Genomic DNA, 19,416 nt, shown 5'->3' on the forward strand with positions numbered 1-19,416 from the left:
GACAGGGCTCCTTATGTCTTACATGACCATTTTTCTCCTCTGTCATAGGCAAGATGATGTCAGTTAGCTAATTAGCTGGAAATTTCCATTATGGAAAAGAAAGGACAAGTCAAGAGATACCAAGAATAAAAAAGGAGTGTTTTTAGAACAGAAAGGCCCTGTTACAAGAAAGCCCCAACCTAAAAAGAGATTTTTTTCATACTACCCCAAGTAAATATCCATTTGGAAAATGTTTCCAGACTCAGAGAGGCTTTGTTTCCCTTGATCTCCTTCCTTCCTGCCCTTGCAACCATCAACACACACACACACACACACACACACACACACACACACAAATACACATCCATACATACACATACACACATAGTCACACAGCTAAGAAGTCGGTTTCAAACCTAGGCCTTCCTTAACTCCAGTGCCACGATGCTATATTATCACCATGCTATAATAGACCATCTTCATGAGTTGCTATAACTGACAAAATCAGTGTTTTATAGTAACACATCTTATTATTCATTTATACCTTAGTGTTTCTGGCAAGTTTGGATTTTAGCTATTAAGCACAAAGACTAGGGTAGATGCTTAGAGATCCCTGAATCTCACCTTTGTGGAATGAACAGAAAAAGGAGGGGCAGCTGGTTGGCACAGTAGACAGAGCATCGGCCCTGGATTCAGGAGGACCCGAGTTCAAATCTGGCCTCAGACACTTGACACACTTACTAGCTGTGTGACCCTGGGCAAGTCACTTAACCCCAATTGCCTCATCAAAACAAACAAACAGAAAAAGGAGTACTTAGAAAGTCAACTTACACAGGCGAAAATATCCAAAGCAATTCCATTTTCTTTTTCAATTATTGATGGGGGTTGAAAGGGAGCGGTGAAGGTTGTATCATGGTTTCCTTCTATTAAAGATATTTCCTTAAGTGCTCTTTAGCTCTGCATGTTAGGATTACACATCATGATTATCATTATCAACAACAAAAATAATAGCTAGCATTTATATAAGCACTTTACAAATTTTATCTCATCTGATCTTCACAACAACCTTGGGGGGTAGGTGTTATTATCTCTTAACACAGGAGAAAACTGAAACAGAAGGACATTAAGTGACTTTCCCAGAGTCACACAGCTAGTGTCTGAGCCTGCATTTGAATCCTGATCTTCCTGAGTCTAAGTGCAGCACTCTACCCACTATGCCACCTTGATACCCATAAAATTTGAATGATGTTTAAAATTATACAGGAAGCCTAAAGTAACAAATCTAGGAATAATGCAGCCAGCTTGGGTGCAAAGAGGGTTGGGAAGAAATTTCTTCAATGATGGGTATATGCTCTTAACAGAGGGGAGGACACATTGGCACAACCAAGGCTATAGACCTTTTGTGGGTAATACAGGGTTCAGGGTGAGGAGGGAAGGCAACTATGATTCCTGCCCCCATCTCGAGGGCAGGGAAGGAGGAAAAGCCTTAAAGAAACAAATTTGCCTCCTGTACCATTTCTACCTCTGAAAATCACATTTGTGATAATTCCTCTTCTTCTTTAGTGGGTATGTTATTGTCTTAGGATCATAAATTTAAAGTTGGACGGGCCTTCAGAGATCATCTAATACAGGCTTCTTAAACTTTTTCCACTGGGGGCCCCTTTTTTCCCAAGAAATTCGTATGCAACCACAGGTATATAGGTATAAAAAATAGAGATACATAACCCTTTACTGTTGCCAAACTTTTCATGAACCCCACATTCAGTTATAGGACCCCATCACACAGTTTAAGAAGCTAAGATAAAATCAAACCCTCTCCATTTATAGATGAAAAAGATGTCAAGTAATTTGCTCAGAGTCACACAGGACATGAGTAGTGGGATTTGAACCCATTTCTCTGATTTCAAATCTAGCAAACCTATATCATGGTTTTCAGAAATACATACAAGTCATGTAATTCAGAATTATCTCAATTTTTGGTTATATTATTGATTTTGAAAACAATTAAATATTATATCCAAAACATTGTGCTAAGTACTATGGATATGTAGTATGTAACGATTGGAATGACGCCACCTGCTGGAGACTTACTGTAGAAGAGTTCCACCCATGAAGTGAAGGTCTTTGAGGGCAAGACCAGGAGTCTTTTCTTTGGGGTCAGGAAGTGACACGGGCTAGTGGGAGGAGGAAGGAAGAGACTGGCGTTCGCTCTCAGGCTCTTTCCTCTGGACTCTGGTGGAGAGCGGAGCTAGAAATGTGCTCTCCCTTTAATAGATAGGAATCTAGGCCTTTCTCTCTCTTTACCAAATTCTTATTCTCCTTAATAAATGCTTAAAAGTCTAACTCTTGCTAAAGCTTATAATTTATTGGCGACCACTCATTAGATATTTTAGACAGTTTAGCTAGAATTTTAGCCCTTAACAAGTATTTGGTGGTGGTGGTGGTGGTGGTGGTGGTGGTTTTTTTGGTTTTTTTCTAATGGCATAATTCCTGCCTTCAATTAGGTTATATTCCAAAAAAGGGGGATTGGGTTTACCCAGCTCAGTATAATACCAGAAAGGTTAAGTGACTTGACCCAGATCAGTACAAAGCAAAAGATGAGATGGGTACAAAAGAGAGATCCAGACAAAGTGCTTTAAGAAAATGTGAAGGAGGAGATGGCCTACTAGTTACCTGCATATTGAAAAGCCTAGAATGGAAGAATTTAGACTGGATTAAAGCAAATTTTGATACTCTGGAGAATTTGAATTTTAAATGTCTGTAAACATAATCTCCTTTTCCTCCCCATCCCCACCCCCATTTCCAAACAGTCTAGTAAAATGTAAACCTGTTAATATTTATAATATTGAGCAAGGTCACAACTTTCATCAGATTTTTTTTTAATCAGAATTAAGTTACTTTGCTGATTATTCTGTCTAAAGATCACAGATTCAAAGTTAGAAAGGACCTTAGAGATCCCTGAGTCCACATACACACCCCTTCATTTTACAAATGAGGAAACTGAGACACAAGAGGTTAAGAGACTTACCTTGGTAAGTCCCACAGCTAGTAAATTTCTGAGGTGGGATTTAAACCCAGATCTTCTTGATTCTAGGTCCACTATACACCATACCACTCTAATTCTGGTTTTGAGCTTGTCTTAATGTACCTTTTAGATTTTTTTAAAAAGAGGGGTAAGCACAATTTTACATTTATATTCAGGGTAGCCAGCCTAGTCACATTGAAAACATGTTCAATTTCACAGATTCCAAACAATTATGGTAACTTAATCCACCTATAATCTTTGAGTCACAGGAAACAAATTTCTAATGCCCCCAGACACCTTGCTTGATGCCAGCTAGCATGAGGGGGGGAAATGTATTAGACCCAGTGTGTGACTTCTTCCATGCAAATGAATTGAGGGACCTGAAGTATAGGATTTCTAAGGTCCCTTCCAGCTCTCTCATTCTCTGATTGTAAGAATGAAAAATGTAATGGGTCTAATGACTTTAGAGGAGTAGGAAGTCTCATAGCTCACAAGTATGTTTAATTAGTTTTTCAGCTCAAACACTAAAGGGAATAGTTCTATGCATGCCTTTCTAATGTCCTGGAGCATGTAACATTTCTGTCTAGCAGTCTTCTGTAGCAAATGAATACCTTTAGACTAAGGTATTCATTCTCCATTCAATTAGGAGCAGTGACAATATGCATGCATGTCATCTACACACCAATTACAGCTAGGTTTTGAGTGATCTGAAGACTTACCTTGGGTATACCCAAAGTATTATTTTTCTCATTCAGAAGAATCAGTTTTTGTTTTACATTAACACATTTAACAAGCTGAGTATAGCATGACATACTGGTTGTTCTTCTGTGCATAATAAAAATAACTTCCATTGAGAAAATGTTTGACTTTTTCAACTGAAAATAGTAATAAGACTAAATTACTTTATTAGTATTAGCTACTCACCCAAAGGTAATATAGAAAACATAGCTGAGTGTTATATTAAGAATTAGGAGCTCTGGATTTTAAACTTGCCTTCCCCACTGATTTCTGGGTAACCTTAAACAAGTCATTTAAATTCTTTGTTCATCTTTTTCCTTACCTATAGAATGGGAGGACTTATATTGGCCCTACTTATCTCATAGGGTTGTTGTGAGGACAAATTGATATAATAGTTATGAGAAAATGCCATGGACTAGCATAATAATAGAAAAAGGAATGGAATAGAGACTTTTTGAGGTTTCATCTTTGTGTTTATAGCATAGTATCTAGAATGTGGCATGTTCTTAAGAAATGCTTCTTGAATTAAATCAAAATGTTAAATATAAATCATTATGCATAGTGGTCATGGTGGTGATGATGGTAATGATGGCGGCTGATTGTTATTCTACTTTGTCCTCCTCTTGCCTCACCTCTCCCTGTCAAGTAAATGGATTAGTATGATTCATAGTGATCAAAATCTGCTGTTATGATTCCTTTTGTTTAATGGTCACATAATAATACATTGACAGACATAGTAGATAGAAGGCCAGTCTTGAAGTCAGAAAGACCCGTGTTCCGATTCTGCCTGTGGTGAGTGTTGGATGCTTGGCCATGAAAAGTTACTTGACCTCTCAGTGTCCCCCAGGCAATTCTCTAAGTTTATAAGTTACATATAAGTTGTCCGTCTATATTAGTGAAAGGAATTTCCACACCATAGAGATCCTCACAGTTATGAAACCACTGGCTGGGACATAATAATAATGAAGAAGGAGGAACAGGAGGAGAAGGAGGGAGAGGAGGAGGAGGAGAGGAGATTGCAGGTTCATATTGTAGTCATGCTTCTGAAAATATATACATACATTGAATTTTTATGAATGAAATTTCATGTCAAATGCATTGCAGGGAGATTCTATTTAGGATTATACGATGAAATCTTAAAAATCCTTAAAGATCAACCACCTGGGTCAAAACCCTCATTTGGCAGACAAAGAAACTAAGGGTTAAGTGACTTGCACAAGATCTCGGAGGGAATAAGTAATAGAATCAAGATTTACATCCGTATCTTTTGACTCTTGATCCAGTGCTCTCTCTGTTTCATCACAGTGGGAACCTTACAGGGAATCTCTTTGTAATTTAAATAAATATTTACTTTTCCAGAATAATACCTCACCTTTATATAGCATTGTAAGGTTTGCAAAGCTATTTACATATATTAAGTCATTTGATTGTTGGGTCAGTTTGTAAGGCAAAAAAACCCAAACCTAATTCTTTGTCACCTAAATTTGGACTGAGATAATTGTATCAGGTTGTTCTCTAAGACCCTTCCAGCTGTAAATCCCGTATTCCTAAATTTGACCTCACTGGAGCTGGATACACCATAATGGACAACACTTAAAGTGTATATGCTGGATTTGCAATCACAGGACATGAGTATGGATCCTGGTTCAATTATTTACTATCTGAATGATCTTGAGCAAATCACTTAACTTCCCCCGGCCTCTGTTTTCTCATCTGTAAAATGTTGGGGTTGGACTAGGTGGCCTCAAAGGTCACTTTCAGCTCTAAATCTAGGGTCCTGTGATCACACTGTGATAATTACTGAGGAAAGAACCTACCCCTTTGACACAGGTAAACTGACCCAACTTTTTTCTTATCTATTTTAAATCTATTAATGCTAGCTATTTTTATTATCTAGAAGTTGATTTTGTTTTTCTAGCTGTTAGTTGTTCAGTTGTTTTCAGTCATGTCTGATTTTTTTGACCCATCTTGGGGTTTTCTTAGCAAAAATGCTGGGGTGATTTGCCATTTCCTTCTCTAGCCCATTTTACAGATGAGGAAACTGAGGGCAAACAGGATAAAGTGACTTGCCTAGGGTCATACAGCTAGTGTCAGAAGCCAGATTTGAACTAAGAAAGATGTCTTCCTGACTCAAGGTCCTGCACTCCCTGCACTGCGTCACTGAGCTGCCCTTCTAGCTTTCTACCTTTTTTTTTTTTCATTATGAAATAGCATCCTCCTGTCCCTCAGAAAATGAGTAACAATAAAGACAAATAACTGTAAGGTCCGGGTGTTTTGACATGCTTTATAAGTCCCTGGTAAAAATCTAGGAAGTAATGCTCATGATGTATTATTATCCTCCGTCTTGTTTTACAAATGACTTTGTATCCTAAGCTGGTACTACCTGGTTTTTTTCTCCACTTGACAAAGAAATAAAATATTTACCATACAAAGTACTTTCTGTGATTTTTGGAGTACTCATTGAGACAACATATTTATATCAGTTCAAATTTTTTCAGGAAATGGCAATAATATCTTTTCCTGTTGTTGCTTAATGGTTTGGGACACTGATGGCTTATTTGAATAGGTCAAGTTGAGGACGTTGGAATAGCACACATTGTCTTCTGATTTTGGTTCTTTCTTCTAATCTGATACATATTTTCACCTTTTTCCTAACTTGTTGATAGTCTGACTGCACACATAGTGCCAATTTATATAGAACTTTCATATCATCTACCAGTTTTTCCTATTGATCAAAGTATAATCATTCATATTCTTGAGCCATATTGTTCAGGGCTTTCTGTGTGCAGCACCTTCCTATTCTATTCTTAAATAAAATATTCATAATACCCAGCTATGAGGGCCCTTAATGATCTATAACATGTCCTTTTTTAATTTTTCAAGATCTAATTCTATTTTCCAATAGATTATTTTTTGCCCTCTGCTCTTGTGCCATCTTTTGCACTGAAGTCACCAAATACGTGTTAACTTGGTTTGGGGAATCTTTTTAAGTTCTTCATGGAATTCCTCTAAATCTTCATCCTTTGCCATGGAACTTAACTCCTACACTCCACTTATCCTCATGGTGATCTTTTTTTCTTATGCTAAAAATGAGTATTGAATAATAAGATGACCTAACTTTCCATGAATAATCTTTGCTTCTTCTTGTCTTTGTTCGAATAATGAAATTGACTCTGCCAACTCCTTTGTTTTCTTCTCCAAGAGGTACCTATGTGCAATCCTTCAGTTGAGTTTGTATTTTCCTTTAGTTTTATGTTTTCATCATGAAGTGAACAACATATATATGGCCTTATACTTACACTTCATTGGCTGGTAAAGATTTTACATTTAGAGTACTTTCAGTTGATGATGTTCTTAAATGTTTTTTTTAAAAACCTGTGTAATTCTTAGGACCATATTTTTAGAGTTGAATGAGACCTCAGAGATCATTGAGTCCAGCCTTCATTTTACAGGTGAAGAAACTGAAGTTGAAACAGTAAGAGAGTGACTTTCCCAGGGAATCACAGCTAGTAAGAGGCTAAGGCAGGATTTGAATTCAAGTTTTCATGGCCCCCTCATTCCACTTCTCTCTCCTCTGTTCTACTTTGCTTCTTTTGCTGCCCTTTTTGGCCATCCTCCACTGTAATTGTGAAAGCAGAATGGGCCATATGGAACTGAGCACAATTTTGTATTTGTTTTTATTTCATTGTCTTGACCAAAGAATTCACCACATAGTGGCAAGAATAATAGTGATGAGCCTCTCCTTATTTAGCTTGGAGACCTTGGAGACTCCATCTACAACCAGGATATTCTCAAAACCAATATTATGGTTTGGACATGCCAGAGACCATGTCCCACTAGCATAGCTTTTGAGAACTCTTTCATGCCATGATGAAGCAACAGAATGGAAATGTTTGGAGATTGTATATTGGAGGAAGATTACCTGGATTATTCTGGCAAAAATGTTTCAGGCAGGCATGAATTATCTGGGTCTTTTTTTTTCAAGAGGGAATCCTTTAATATAGATACTGAAACAGGATACACAAAATGGCCCCCGGGCAGTACTGCTCACACACGTGGCTCTGGCCCCATAAGCCAGACAGATGCAATGGTTTTCCAAGAAAGGACAGTTGACCATTTGGATTCTCTCCCCAGGGGTACAGGTAAAGTGAAGGTGGTTTTTTAAAAACATGGCTGTTACTCGTTTACTTTGCAGAAGGGGGGATTATGGGGGATGAAGGGCACAGCCAAAGAATTTCTACATCCTGCTGAATAACAATTCCCCCCTCCCACCAAGTATATTCCCTGCCAGGGCTGAAGCTTGGGACCCCTACTCCCCAGTGGAATTGTCACTCATACAAAGTCAGGGAACATGCACATTTATGGGAACAGGGGAAAGAACAGGGGAAGCAGAGGGGCTGTAGAACAGAGGGACTCACTTTCCTTTAAATAGCTTTTTTTTCTTTTTTTCCCTGCTTTTAGTGTTTCTACACAATGTACATTTTGTGCTTTGTAATTAATCGTCTCCCTTCCCCCCCAACCCCACCCTACACAGCCTCTTGCACTTGGGCTTGGGGTGGAGAAGAGGAAACATGGGCGCCATAGATAGAATGAGGCTGGTGGGGAGAGATCCAGTCTACGTGACAGCTCCTCGGTCCCCGATGAAGGGTTGCGGAGCTTGCTGTAGCCTTTCAGTCCACATGCTTAATGACTACTAAAGATGAATTAGTAGGACTGGCTTCATCACCAAGCCAGGAAGAAAAAAGCCCAGGGCCCTCCCAGAGTCCACAGGCCCAGACCCCGACAGAGCATGCTCGGCTCCATTCGTGAGGAAGATAGAACAGAAGGCTCAAAGCCAGAGTCAGACGGAGGGCTGATACCGGGCAGGTTAGAGAAAGGGAAGGCTCCCGCTAGGACCCTGTGGAATGGCCTGTGCAGGGGAAAGATGGAAAGAATACAGCAGGCCCAGGCAAAGGAAGCCTCAGTCCCAGTGCTTCCGGGGAAATCTGGGTCATTTTTAGAGTGCTCTATCTCATTAGTATTTCCTTGGATTTAACATGGCACCTAACTCATCAGTTCAGCCTGTCTCTAACTTGGTTATTTATATTTGTATCCCCCATTAGACTGTAAGCTCCATGAGGTCAGGAACTGTCTTTTACCTTGCTTTATATCCCTAGCCCTTAGCATAGTGCATGGCACATGGTGGGTGTTTATACAGGTTTATTCACTGAGTGACACCACAAATCACTGTCTTCCAAGTAAATAAAAGAGAAATTCTCTTTAACAGCCCTTGACAGTTTTGTTTTTTAGCACAAATATTCTATATCATCGAACCAGCAATTAATTATGAATGATGGCTTTATTCATTTAGCTACCACTTAGCAAAATCATCTTTACCTAGAGGAGCTTTCAGTGAATGTGTATGTTATGAAAGCCAGCTGTTCTCTTTTAAAGGTAAACCAGAATTCATGTTTGGCTTTCTTGAGAACCTGGCATAGGGCAAACATACATAGACTGTAAGGTTTTTCCTGCAAGGAATGAATTCAATACCCTAATGCACAGGGAATAAAGCATTTCCTAACTACAAATACTATATTCAAATCGTCATTCTTAAAATTTTAAGAAGCAGGTCTTCTCCTTGAACAGCAGCCAAATCCAACCATCTTGCTTCAGAAAATGGATACCACTTACCTCATTTTTAATATCTTACTAAGTAAAGGCCATGCTTTGTTTTAACCTGTATTTTTAGATAGTGGTTTGAGACAGCTAAAGTACATGTTACTAAAAGTGCCCTGGGTGTGCTTTGTGTGTAGAAGAGCTCTTGAAGGCATCGCAGTAATCCTCCTTAGAAAGGTTATGAAAAGCATATATGGTATGGTGGGAAAAGCCTTCAAATATGAACCACGGTACCTAGGTTCCAATATAGGCTGGAATATTAGTAACTGGCTATGTGATCTTGAACTTGACAGTAAAATGATGCCATTGGACTAGATGACCTCTAAGGTTTAACATTTGTGATGTTTTAATAGTTCAAGGGATATAATTTCTGGGTAATTGAATCATTGTATTAATAAGGCTAGCATATTATTAATAAAAAAGAGGCCAATGTCACTCTCAAATGCCTCCCATGGCAGTGGGTTCACAGCTTATATGCTCTTGGAAGAGGGGGTATTCCTGAGGGTGGCAATCAACTCTGGTGAACAAATAATGAGAGAGAATGAATATTATAATGGGAGGTAGGCTAGATTACAAGAAGGGTCTTGGGGGTACATGACTTGTATTACCTAAGTCTTGGTCAAAGAGATTTATCAATTTCCATATCACCTGTCTGACAAAAGGGAAAATCAACATTTTCCCAGACCTGTCTAAGAAAACACAATGAGCAGGAATCCACTCATTGGCCTAAACATAGAGTTTCTTTTAGTGTGTGTGTGTGTGTGTGTGTGTGTGTGTGTGTGTGTGTGTGTTTAATTAGATCTTAGCCTGAGTAAGTCTTAGAGCAAGATTCCCCACACTAATTGATTTCTGGATAAGAAAGTAGAAAAGACAAAAAACTTGGTCCTAATTCAATAATTAATTATTTATACAAGAAAGAAATAATCATTTCTCTCCCAACCTATCACTGTTGTTGTTTTTTTAGGGCAATGAGAGTTAAGTGACTTGCCCAGGGTCACACAGCTAGTAAGTGTCAGTTGTTTGAGACCAGATTTGAACTCAGGTCCTCCTGAATCCAGGGCCACTGCTCCACCTAGCTGCCCCACCCCATCCTCTCACATTGATCAATAATAATGTGACAAACTGAAAAACCATGACTATGCCTAGGGGAATATGATAACAAAGGACATGGTCACTTATGTAGCCTTTTTTCCCCCTTTTTCATCCATTTTCCCACACTGAAGTAGAGTGGCAAGCACTTTACGCAGGTGAACATCATTCAAGGAAAAATTTCTTACCCATTCCTGTTTTTCTTGAGTGTCTGGAATTACCCATTTGCCTTTTAATAAACCACTCCCTTTAATATCAAAAGGAAGTTTTCTAATATAAATGACTTAAAACATAATTTCCCACATTATTGTGGTGTTTCAGTTGTTGATAGGTTTTAGAATATCATAATAGTCATTCCTGCAAAACCTCAGTGACACTTTGCAAGGTCCCAACACTGTTAGGCCCTTACACTGTAGCAATAGAGAGCAATCAAAATGAAAATTTGCTTAGCACAGCATTAATTTGCTCACATGTAAAATTAGAAATATGATGTTAATGTCATCTAATAAATATATTTGTGTGTATTTTTTCTCTTATAGTTCTTTTTGGCCTAAAGAATTGGCTGTCTACAGTGAACAGGTCAACCAAAAAGTCTCAACATCTTCTCTTCCCTTTGTGCTATCAAAAACACAGCCTCTGAAGAATTGTTCTCCACATGAAGCATTTTTTAATGAAACTTCAACTGGTTCTAATCAAGGTAAGAAATTATTTTAAATTGCTTCAGTTTTGCAATGAAGCTTTTGAGAATCTCCTATCATCACTACCATCATGTAATTGATATGTTTGCTATTTCAAGATATTATTTCCTAACATGTCATTTCTATATATGAATCAATATTGTCATTGATTTTTTTAAACCTTTATCAAATATAAACATAAGTAACACAACATTTTAAATTGCACCAGGGTGTTTGGGCCCCCCCAAATGGATGACTTGAAAAGGTTTAGGAACCAATATTAGCTTCTAAATAAAGTCAAAACATTCTGTTATGCCATTGCAAAGTAGCTTGTCATTACCTCTGTGTCAGTGGGAATTCTTACAAATCCAGAAGAACAAGAAATGAGGATAGTGTCTTTGTACCTTGGGAAAGCAAACAGCCCAAATGGTGGCAAGCACTTTATCTCCAAGAAGGTGTCAACGTTGCCCTACTTTATTTTTTTTAGAATTCATCTGTCATTTTATTTTCCTCTTCTGAATGTGAAGCATCCTTTGAACAACCCCTCTTCTTTTAGTAGGTTTCCAGCTGGTATTTAATGAAAGTCAGATGATCCCCAGAGCCTGGAAGAGATTTATTTTAATTTGATATTTTACCCCCTTATCTAGCTGTCACAAGCATACTCTGGAAAGACTTTCCCTATGGCAAGAAATAGTCCAGAGTACCATGTCAGGAGGTACCTGGGAAATTAACACGTGAAGAACCATCCTCCATATACATAACATCTGTGTCTTAGAAATAGATTGTTGTTGAGTTGCTGTATCCTGAGTGCTACCTTAGAGGTAGCTATGTGGTACAGTGCTGGACCCAAAGTTCAGGATAGACCTGAGTTCCTATCCCTCCTCAGATACTGACTAGCTGTATGATCCTGGGCAAGTCATCTATCCTCTGTCTACTTACATTTCTTTGTCTGCAAAATGGAGGTAATAAGAACACCTGACTCATAGAGTTGTTGTGAGGATACAGAGAGAATGAGCATCTATTATGTGCCAAGCACTGTGCTAAGAACTTCACAACTATTATCTTATTTAAGAAAGTGCTTTGCAAACCCTAAAGTGCAATATAATATTGGTTATTCCCAGTATTATTATTATTATTACTATGACTTAATACTCTATCTACAAGCTCGCCCCATATCCACCACCTGTTACTTGACCAAGTAGTGGTAGTGAAGGAATGCCAGAATACAAGCCCACAAAATGTAGTTATCCCATGTTACCAGCGAAGCATATAAAAAGATCCTTGTTTTTAAGGTGTCTAAATATTAGAATGTTTACTGTGCCTGATACTCCATAAATGGGATGGAGTTCATGGTAGCCAGTCTAGGAATTGTTCTGAAGATGCTACCAAAAGTAATCAGATATTTTTCACAAGGAGGTCAATGGAAACAGTGGTTGGGAAGCTTCTTCCTCATTTTTTTTTCAGGGCAATGAGGATTAAGTAACTTGCCCAGGGTCACACAGCTAGTAAGTGTTAAGTATCTGAGGTCGGATTTGAACTCAGGTCCTCCTAAATCCAGGGCTGGTGCTTTATCCATTGTGCCACCTAGCTGCCTCCCCTTCCTCATTTTTTGGAAAGACTTTGCTCCCTGCACATGAGTGTGTGAGCACACATACATACATACATACACAAACACATACACAAACACACACACACACACACACACACTTCAATATATTCTTCCCTAGGGATGAAAGCAGTCATGGGAGAGAAAGAAATGCCACCATCCCTGGAATCCTGTGGAATTAAAAGTAGAAGCCTCATTATTTAAAAGCTTCTAGGGAAAGGAACCCAACTATATATAAAGAAGTGTTTTTTAAAACAAAATTCTGTTTACTTTTTAAATACTTAAGGACATTCAAAAGGCAGTAAGGTATAATGGCTAGCCTGCCAGCCACAGAGACAAAAAGACCTGCATTAAAGGCCTACTTCTAAAACATACTGACCATGGGCAAATTACTCAACCCTTCCGTATCTACTGATTTTCATTGGTGGGGGGAGTTTTCTCCTCTTGGAATTTCCTGTTCTAGTGAAATCACAAGCCCAGTCCCTATCCTAATTTTTCTTCAAGAGGCAATCAGGGGAGGCAGCTAGGTGGTGCAGCAGATAAAGCAATGGCCCTGGATTCAGGAGGACCTGAGTTCAAATCCAGCCTCAGACACTTGACACTTACTAGCTGTGTGACTCTGGGCAAGTCATTTAACCCTCAATGCTCAGCAAAAACAAAGCAAAAGAAAACAAAACAAAACAAGAGGCAATCAGGGTTAAGTGACTTGCCCAGGGTTATATACCTAATAAGTCTCTGAGATTAGATTTGAATTCAGGTCCTCCTGACTCCACGAGTGCTCTATCCACTATGCTACCTATCTGCCCCTCACACACAGTCCCTATCCTTATTGGCAATTTTTATTTATGTAGCAGGATATGGACAGTTTACAGAGGCAATTATACAGTAGTACCAGGCTGTACCCTTTACAATGTGGTTTACTTATCTTCTTTCATTTAAACCCAATAGCGATTCTATGGCTTAGGTATTTAGCCCAATTTTACAGATGAGGAAAAAAAGGTCAGAGAGGCTGAGGTCATTATATTATTGGATCATAGTTTAGGGCTAGAAGAGACTTCAGAGAGCATCTAGTTCCTCATTTGACATATAAGAAAACTAAGTTCTAGAGAGGGTGTGACTTGGTCACACATGTATCAATCAATCAGTCATTCAGTCAGCAAGCATTTAGTTATCCCATATTATCAGCAAAGCACAATTCCAGGCACTGGGAATACAAGTACAAAAAAATAAACCAATCTCTATACGTAGAAATTATATTCTAGTAGAAGAGACAAAAGGTACATATATATATATATATACATATATATAATAAATATGAAGTTAATCAATACAAAAATATACAAAGTCAATAAGTATAAGATAGTGATAAAGGAAGGATTTGAATCCAGGTCCTCTGGCTCCAAGCCAGTGTTTTGTTTTTCTTGTTGTTATTCCCCATTGTACCTCTCCATGACAAACCATGATTGATTGACCTGGGAATTTCAATTCCACAGGACGAGATATCCCTCCCAGGAAAAGCCCATCATTTCTAGATTCACCACCATGTTCCTGACTCACACTAACTCCCTCAAACTCCTCTCACCTATGATTGGAAGGAGAAGTATCAAACTCCTCCCAATGCCTTCCTTTATAGAGGGCAGAAACTGGACTTTCCACTTACTCTACTTTGCATCTGATGCTCTGCCTGGTTTCAACTTTACAGAATAAGATAAGCCCTGGTGTCCCCCATCCTCCCACCCCCAACCCTGATTTCTTGCTTCCTTTTGTGTGCTGTCTCTTCTTTAGATTGTAAGCTCCTAGAGGGAAGGGACTGTCTTTCTATTAATCATATCCCTATTGGGGCCATTGTCAGTTGACTTGACTTCTGTCTTGCCACTGCACTCTGGAGGGGAGAGTGAGGATGATGACTTTGTACAGCTCTGCCTCACTTAAATCCATCTCACATGCAAGTCAAGACATCATCCTCATGATGTCATTGGTCCTCTTCGAGAATAAAGGATGAACAACAATCTGCATCCTGGCACTTATTGTAGTAGGCACTTTATAAATCCATAGTAGGAACTTTATAAATATTTATTGGATTGGGTTAACCCTGATAGGTTCTAGAGATAATAGGCTGTCATAATATAACTAGACTCCAAAGTAAATTTAATTCGTTACATGACTACCTTGTCCTTCAATATATAAAGTAACAAAGGATTTGCCACATGGTATCCCTCAACCCCACCAGAGACATGCAACAAACCTTAAAGGCATAAGCCTTCCTAATTAAGCTTTCTCAATAGAGCTTAGGCAACCCAGGCAGCCTTCAATTCAGGGACTTTCAAAGGCCTCAAAGCATTTTCCCAGGGAGAATTCCTTCTCAGAACAGTCAGGCTTTAAGGAAATTGCCCTGAGAATAAAAGGGAAAGTTCCAAAACTAAGTTCTGCTTCCTGATGTGATTATTTGATTTAAAAAAGAGCATCTTAAACATCAGTAAACCCTGAGGAAGATTTTTTTAAATTGGATCTTATTCAGTTTACCTTATTATAAAAAAAATTTATTTTCTCTGTCTCTCTCCTACCTCTTAAGTATTTGTTTCTAATGGTAGCCATCTCTAGGGTGGGAGGGAAGAAAAATAAAGAAATTTACGCAATAATTTTATTGTATATTTGAAAAGAATAACAAGTTGTATATAGATTTGCAATTTCACGTACAATCATCTTTTTATTGTACTATGTTATGGAAATGTTTGTTTTATTTGATAAATTAAAAATAAAATGTGTAAAAATATGTAAAAAAGAAATATGTCAGGACAACTGGTGATGGCCCTTCCCATTATGTTTTAGGCACTGGGCTAAGTACTAAGGATAAAAAAAAAAAGGCAGAAAAAAATAGTCCCTACTATCAAAGTGATTTAATGGGGAAACAACATGCAAACAACTATGTAAAAATAAGATCTATACAGGGTAATTTGAGGATAAACTCAAAGGGAAGGTATTATCTGGGGAGAGGAAAAGGCCTTTTACAGAAGATGGAAGTTGAACTGAATCTTGAGGTAACCCAAGGAAGCCAAGAAACAGAGATGGAAATGGGGAGCATTCTAGATATGGAGAACAGTCAGTGAAAAGTCACAGAGGCCAGAGATGGAATGCCATGTTAGTGGACCAGTAAGGAGGCTACTGTCACTAGACCTCAGACTACATAGAGGGAAGTAAGGTATGAGAAGACTGGAAAGGTAGGAAAGTGTCAAGTTATAATGGGCTTTGAAAGTCAAAGAGTAGGGGCAGCTAGGTGGCACAGTGGATAAAGTATTGGCCCTGGATTCAGGAGGAGCTGAGTTCAAATCCAGCCTTAGACACTTGACACTTACTAGCTATGTGACCTTAGGCAAATCACTTAACCCTCACTGCCCCACAAAAAAAAAAAAAAGAAAGTCAAAGAGTAGATTTTATATTTTATCCTGGAGGCAATAAGGAATCATTGTAGTATATTGACATAGTCAGATCTGAATTTTTTAGGAACTAAAGGCACTCAGGTTTGGGGCAAAAGTAGGGCACTGCTCTGTAGAGGAAGATAGAAAATCTAGGTTACCACAAGACCTTTTTCTGGGAGACACAGACCAACCCCATTCATCCCCAGTGAGGAAAAGAGGACCATTAGGTATCTTCCTGTTTAAACCAGTCTTAATAGGTTACAGCAGGTGCCATGAAACCTGAGTTCATACCGTGGGTGTGCCACTTGTTACCTTTGTGACCTTGATGGCTGGGATTTCCTCATGTGTAAAATGAGTCATATTAAATGACCTTCAATGTCCCCCTAACTTTTGGTATGTGATCTCAGTATTAGAAATAATTAGCATACAAGAAGCCTGAGATGCAGGGGGTGGGGATCTTAAAGAGTTCTTGAAACCAATCCCTAACTTCCTCCTACTTATCCTCAAAGCATCATGCTAGAGACCCAAAGGGACATCAAAAGGTACCTAAAAACTAAACCATCAAAGAGGGAAAGTGTCTCACTCAAAGGTCAGACAACTCCTTTTGAATCTGAGACTGAGCTGAGATGGAGCTCAAATCTCATACCATCCAAGTTGGAGGAGACATTAGACACAACCTCATTTAATCCTTTGACTTTACAGAAGAGAAAACAGACCCTCATTTGCTGTCAGAGAAAGAAACTAAGTTCAACTGACTCCCAGATTATTGAAATGTGGCCTCCTTCATCATCATGTTATTGGTTCAGCCTGACCATGGCTACATCCCCACCCTACCACCAGAGCCTACACTTGCCTTCTTCCTTGGAGGATTAAAAATGCTAATAATATACTTGGAACTTCTTGTCCTGGGACAAAGTCCCTGTTATCACTCCTGGGAATAGCTCTTTGTAAGATAATCCTGCAAATTTAGCACCTTCACCTTGATAATAGTGTTTGGTAACAAGCAAAATCTTTATCTACAATCATACTAAAGGAAGCCATGATTTCATTGAATACTACTCTCCTCCAGTTGTAGGTATTCTTAGACTATTTTCAAAAGTCACTTTGGCCTCAAGAATGAATGAATACATGGAAAAGCATTTATTTAGTGTTTAATATATGACAAACACTGGGGATGCAAATACAAAAGTGAAGATTGTCCCTGACCTCAAGAAGATTACCTTTTAATGGATAAAATAGCATACATAGATGAGTGGATCCATGGAGGTTCATTGGGTCCAGAAAGTTATAGGTATAATAAATAGGGTCATAGGGGAAGGGGAATAAGTTGGCATATCCCATTCAGGAACAGTGGCAGAGTTTATTTGATTATAGTTCATCTTGACCCTCTTTGAACTTAGCTATTCTGGTTCTCAACAATAGATTCATAATTTGTCACTGGACCCATAATCAAAGATTTTCCCAGAATGGTATAGCCTGCCAGAACTTACAATTCATCTCTGCATTATATGGAGGCACTTAAGCAGGGCTTTACTATTCTGTGGAAATATGGGATTCAGTTGGAAGATTGCTAGATTTAGTCAGAGGACCTGGGTTTGAATCTTAGCTCTACCACTTGCTTCCTGTGTGATTCTGGACAAATTATGATACTTCTGTGAACCTCAGGGTCCTCATATATAAAACGAGAATTTTGGACTAAATAACCCATAGAAGCCTTCAAGTGCTTAAGCTATGTTCCATTTGACCAGAACTGTAACTAAGGTGGGGCAATTAGAGATTTCCCCCAACTGACAATATTCAGTGCTCCATTCTTTCCTGAGGTGATCATCTCTGATGTACCATTGCCATGCCTCGCAGTCCTCCACCATCTCTACATTGTATGATCTCAACTCTTCATATCTGGTCCAGGGCTGTTACTACCATAGGCATGTTGCCATGGCACCCAGTCTGTCCTCCTGAGAATGAAAGTGTGATGGGCAAAGTCCAGCCAGAGTCTTCTCTATTCCAGGAGGTCTTTCAAGTCCCTCACACCAACCACTGTAACACCAAGGGGCCTAGATCAGAGCTGACTATAGAGAAGGAAAACATTTGGCATTATAATTACTGTCATGGGAACAAATTGAAGACAACTTCAAAGTACATCTGACTCAGGTGTCAGGGGGCCTGCTTTCAAGTTCCATTTCTGATACTACCTGTATGACCTTGGGCAAGTTAGCTGGGTAGCTCAGTGAATAGAGCACTGGGCTTGGAATCAGAATGACATCAGATCAAATCCTGCCCCAGAAACTCATTAGCTCTGTGAACCTGGTCAAGTAATTTAAACTCTGAACCTCAGTTTCTTCATCTGTAAAATGGAAATAATAATAGCACCTACCTCACAGAGTTATTCCGAAGATCAGACAAGATAACATATGTAAAGTACTTTGTAAATCTTAAATGGTAATATAAATATTATTGGCAATAAACTCACTGGGGTCATTTCTTCATCTATAAAATGAAGGAGTTAGACCAGATGCTCTCAAAGGTCCTTTTGAACTTTAGATCTATTGTCCTTTGATTTCCAAACCATGTGTCCAGCAACATAATCGAAGATGTAGCACTGGAAGGGAGCTCAGATACCATCTTGTTCATCTCAAGATTACAAGGAGAATAAGCATTAGAGATAGTTTTCAAACCCAGGTCCTCAGATTCAACAGCCATTGCTATTTCCACCGTACCATACTACTTCCCCAGATAATCTATGCTGTAGTAAGGCCATCCTTAGCACATAGATTTTCATAACATTACTGGGTACTAGGAAGGAATCAATTCCACATCTCATAAATTTTACAGGAGAGAAATTTGAAACATACTATATACACATAAACAAGTGGTGAATTGAGCAAACTATCCTGATAAATACAGTGCAGCAGTGGATGGAGGGTTTCAAATGGTCCTTCCCAGTATAAAAAGAAAAAAGTATGTTTTTGCTTCAAATTATCCAGATCAACCATATAACTTACATTTTCCATATAGTTAGTTAACTCAGTTATTATATTCAATCCTTCAGTCTAATAAATGGATGGGCAAAAGATGCAGCTACTCCCAATGTGATCCTCAGGAAAGACCACTGAGATAAGAGTCAGGAAACATGGATTTTAGTGTTGTTTCTGTCACTAACAAGATGTGTGACTCTGGATAATTTACTTAACTTCTCTATCCTTCAATTTCTTCATCTATAAATGCTCTAAG

At 38.7% G+C, this 19,416-nt stretch overlaps 1 protein-coding gene across 2 annotated transcripts in view; it reads left to right on the forward strand.

Moving 5' to 3' along the window:
• HTR1E (5-hydroxytryptamine receptor 1E) overlaps positions 1-19,416 on the forward strand; it is a 93,638-nt gene that overhangs the window by 12,281 nt on the left and 61,941 nt on the right. For both annotated transcript variants that reach the window (XM_044005064.1, XM_044005063.1), the window contains exon 2: positions 11,026-11,183. The gene's annotated coding sequence lies outside the window, so the exon portion shown is untranslated. The remainder of the gene's footprint in view (positions 1-11,025; positions 11,184-19,416) is intronic.

The sequence above is a fragment of the Dromiciops gliroides genome, chromosome 4 (genome assembly GCF_019393635.1).
Source record: "Dromiciops gliroides isolate mDroGli1 chromosome 4, mDroGli1.pri, whole genome shotgun sequence".
NCBI classification, from domain to species: Eukaryota; Metazoa; Chordata; class Mammalia; order Microbiotheria; family Microbiotheriidae; genus Dromiciops; species Dromiciops gliroides.